The sequence below is a fragment of the Capsicum annuum genome, chromosome 12 (assembly GCF_002878395.1).
Source record: "Capsicum annuum cultivar UCD-10X-F1 chromosome 12, UCD10Xv1.1, whole genome shotgun sequence".
Lineage (NCBI taxonomy): Eukaryota > Viridiplantae > Streptophyta > Magnoliopsida > Solanales > Solanaceae > Capsicum > Capsicum annuum.
The window spans coordinates 163,953,555-163,957,994 of record NC_061122.1 but is presented as its reverse complement, the minus strand read 5'-3'; the positions used below and the strand labels follow the sequence as shown (position 1 = coordinate 163,957,994).

Genomic DNA, 4,440 nt, shown 5'->3' with positions numbered 1-4,440 from the left:
TAACTAGTTATGAAATAAGATTTATAGCCTCCACTCGTATCTCGTCGGAGAGATAGATTTGCCTCAGTTTTTTGTCTCATTCCTTCAACTTTTTTCACATTATATTTTGCTATTTCAAGAGTTTGTGAAGCTTCTTGTGGATCAATGTCACTACCTTTCTCTGCGCCATTTACTAAAACAACGATTTCATTATTGCTTATTATAGCAAAACCACCCATCAGAGCCATCGTTAACTATTGGTTTTTAAGGCATATTCTCAAAATCCCTATATCTACAACTGTGAAATAAGGGTGTGATTTGGTAATATGCCAATTTGACCACTATTAGTAGATAACACGATTTCTTTCACTTCTGAATCCCAAACAATTTGGTTAGGGGTCAGTACACTAAGATTTAAGGTTACTTCTTCAAATTGCTCTCCATTTCTAAGTTCATAGACCTCGTGGTAGCTTCATCGATATTACCTACCAAATAAAGGTCAGGAAGACCAGCTAATTCTTCAAAAAGGATTAATTGAAATCCTCGAATTATTTTTGCTAGACCAATATATGTCCCTGGAGAACCGGAACATATTTCTGCTACAAAAAAGGATTGTGATAAAAACACTCAATTTTTTGCACTCTTGCTACGAGTAAACGATCCTCTTTGGATAATTCATCCAATCCAAGGATAGGTATAATGTCCTAAAATTTTGGTACCGTTGTAAAGTTTGCTTAACTTGTTGGGCGGTTTTGTAATGTTCCTCAACAATGATCCAAGGTTGAAGCATGGTTGACGTTGAATCTAACGGATCTACTGCTGGATAAATACCTTTGGCAGTCAATCCTCATGGTAGTACAATAGTAACATCTAAATATTCAAATATCGTAGCAAGATCAGGGTCGGCAAATTATCTGTGGGTACATAAACTGCTTGAATAGAGGTTATGGAGTCTTCTTTTGAAGAAGTAATTCTTTCTTGTAAAGAATCCATTTCAATTTTTAGTATCGGTTGATAACATTCAGCGAAAGTCATTCTACCTAATAAGGTCGATACCTCGAATCTTGCTTGGACGAAACGGAAGCTACTGTCAATAAATAAAAGTACGTCTACTCATTAACATCTCAAAAGTATTCCACAATAGTTAGGGCAGTCAAACTAAATCTCATATGAGCTCCATGTTGTTCATTCATCTTACCGTAAACTGGGGCCATTTTTTATTCTACAATATTTTCTTCATTAATCACTCCAGATTCTTTCATTTCCATGTAAAGATCATTTCCTTCTCGAGTACGTTCACCTACTTTGCCAAATATGGATATGCCCCCGTGAGCTTTAGCAATTTTGTTAATCAATTCCATAATGAGTACTGTATTATCCACTCTGGCTCCCACAAAAAGTTTGATTTTTCCTCCACAATGACAAGAGGCTAAAAGATCTACTACTTTAATTCCTCTTTCAAAAATAGATAATTTTGTATCTAGCTGTATAAAGGTGGGCACATATCTATGAATAGGAGACGTTGTACTAGTATCTACATGCCCTAAATTATCAACAGGTTCTCCGAGAACGTTAAAAATTCATCCCAGAGTTGCTCACCCGATCGGAACACTTATAGGAGCTCATGTGTCAATCACTTTCATTCCTCTCATTAGATCGTCTGTAGCACTCAGAGCTATAACTCAAACTCGATTATTTCCTAATAATTATTTTACCTCACAAGACACATTAAATGGTTGACCAACACTATCTCAATCTTGAACTACCAGAGCGTTATAAACATTCAGCATCTTGCTCGGAGAAGGGCTACATCTAGTACAGGACCCATGGTTTGAACGACACGCCCCAGGTTTTTTTTTCAAGCATGAAAATTCTAGAACTAGAAGTAGTAGAATTGATTCTCATAGTAATAAAATAAATATGTATGTCGGAATATTTTTTCAAAAATTATCTAATTCAAAGTAAATGTCCATTAGCACGTCGATGGGTAAATTTAATAAAATGGGAATTAGCGCTCGATTTCGTTGGCACCATGCTATTGAACCAATGCAATTGTTTACTTATTTAATGAGATTGAGTTAATTTGCAAGTTCATCCACCCTATTTTAATTTAAAATCTCAAGTGGATGAATCAAAATCTTGAGAAAGTTTTTCATTTGTCTATCATTATAGACAATGTCACCAATATTATCTATTCTATGGAATTTGAACCTGAGCTTTATTTTATATTTCTATTACGATTCACTATTTCGACGTAATGGGATCCTCCTCATATTTTTCTTATTTCTTATTTAGTTAAATTTCAACATATTGATTTATGCCCAGCCTATTCTTTTCTTTGCATTTTTCTTTCTTTTTTATACCTTTCATAGGGGAATTTCATATATTTTCACATTTAAGATTTTCATATACAACATATACCACTGTCAAGGGGGGAGTTCTTATTATTTAGGTTAGTTAGGTGTTTTCATTTTTTAAAAAAGGGTAAAAAATAAATATGGGGTTACACTATATATATATATATATATATATATATATATATATATATGAAAGAGTATACATAATGATGTATTTGGCAAATCAAATACCATGGTCTAATAATCACCATTCTAATTAATTGATAATATTAGTATTATTTGAATTTTTTTTGTAAGATTCTTATGAAAAGTGTCATTAATGCGGAATTCGTATCGAATAGACGTTGTTGTGAGAATTCTTAATTCATGAGTTGTAGGGAGGCATTTATGTCACCGCAAACAGAGTCTAAAGCAAGTGTTGAATTCAAAGTTGGTGTAAAGAGTACAAATTGACTTATTATACTCCTAAGTACAAAACCAAGGATATTGATATATTAGCAGTATTTCGAGTAATTCCTCAACCTGGAGTTCCATCTGAAGAAGCGGAGACCGCGATAGCTGCTGAATCTTGTACTAGTATATGGAAAACTGTATGGACCAATGGACTTATCAGCCTTTATTGTTACAAAGGGTAATGCTACCGTATCGAGCGTGTTGTTGGAGAAAACCATCAATATATTGCTTATGTAGCTTACCCTTTAGACCTTTTTGAAGAAGGTTCTGTTACCAACATGTTTACTTTCATTGTTGGTAATGTATTTGGGTTCAAAGCCCTACGCGCTCTACGTCTGGAAGATCTGCGAATCCGTTCTGCTTATATTAAAACTTTCCAAGGTCCGCCTTATGGGATCCAAGTTGAAAGAGACAAATTGAAAAAGTATGGTCGTCCCCTATTGGGATGTAATATTAAACCTAAATTTGGGTTATCTGCTAAAATCTATGGTAGAGATATTATGAATGTCTTGGCAGTGGACTTGATTTTACCAAAGATGATAAATATGGTCTTGCTCAGAAAGGTAATGAGATTATTCGCGAGGCTTCCAAATGGAGCCTGGAACTAGCTATTTCTTGTGAGGTCTGGAAAGATATCATATTTAATTTTGCAGTAATGGACGTTTTGGATAAGTATAAACATTAGATATTAGAAGATAACTTAACAGGAAATAACAAAGGATAAGGACCAAGAACTCAAGTAATTATCCTTCGCTCTCTTAATTGAATTACAGTTAAACTTGGCCCAATCTTTACAAAAAGGATTGAGCCGAATACAACAAAAATTCTATTGCATATGTTTTGACTAAGTATATACTTACCTAGATATACAAGATTTGAAATATAAAATCTTTAAAACTAAATAAAAATCTAAGACTCAAATCTTTCTATTGTTGTCTTGGATCCACAATAAATCCTACGGATTCTTAGGATTGATATTTTTTTCTAGCCTGTAGTTTGTAGTTTTCCAGAATCAAGTCAAGTAGCACAACACTTTCTACCCATCTTGTATATTGTCCCCTTTGTTTTGTTCTGCGTTGAAATGAAAACTTAATTTATTACTTATTATTTTATTAGATTTTAGATTAGTTAGTGATTATATATTAGTATTAGATGAGATTTTAAGATTTAGGGAGGATAAAGTGTACGCAGTCCATCCCACTATCTCAGATGAAGTAGAGAGACTTTTTCCGATAGACCCCTAGCTCAGAAGAGATAACAATATAACAAACAAAACACATAAAAGCATGCAACCACAATGTAATACTATAATAACAGATAGTAAGGGATAATAATAGAAACAGATACAAGACATGCACAAGGTAATACTAAAATATATATATTCAAAAAGCTAAGATATCACCAATACACGACAGACAAACTCCTACCCACTAACCCTCGACCCTAATCCGTGTCCTCCACACCTTTCTATCAAGGGTCATGTCCTCCGTAAGTTATAACTGCTCAATATCATGTCTAATCACCTCCCTCCAATACTTCTTACACTACTAAAGAAATAGTTTTTTCGACCAAAAAAAAGGACCACAGAATGTGGTCGTAAAAGAACCGACCATATGTGGTCGGTTTTTAACTTTTTAAAATTTTTCTTTTT

The 4,440-nt window shown here is 33.7% G+C and overlaps 2 pseudogenes; one reads left to right on the top strand and one right to left on the bottom strand.

Moving 5' to 3' along the window:
• Positions 1-399: 399 nt before the first annotated feature.
• Positions 400-1,872, bottom strand: LOC124889249 (annotated as a pseudogene).
• Positions 1,873-2,723: 851 nt separating this feature from the next.
• LOC124889683 lies at positions 2,724-3,474 on the top strand (annotated as a pseudogene).
• Positions 3,475-4,440: the final 966 nt, after the last annotated feature.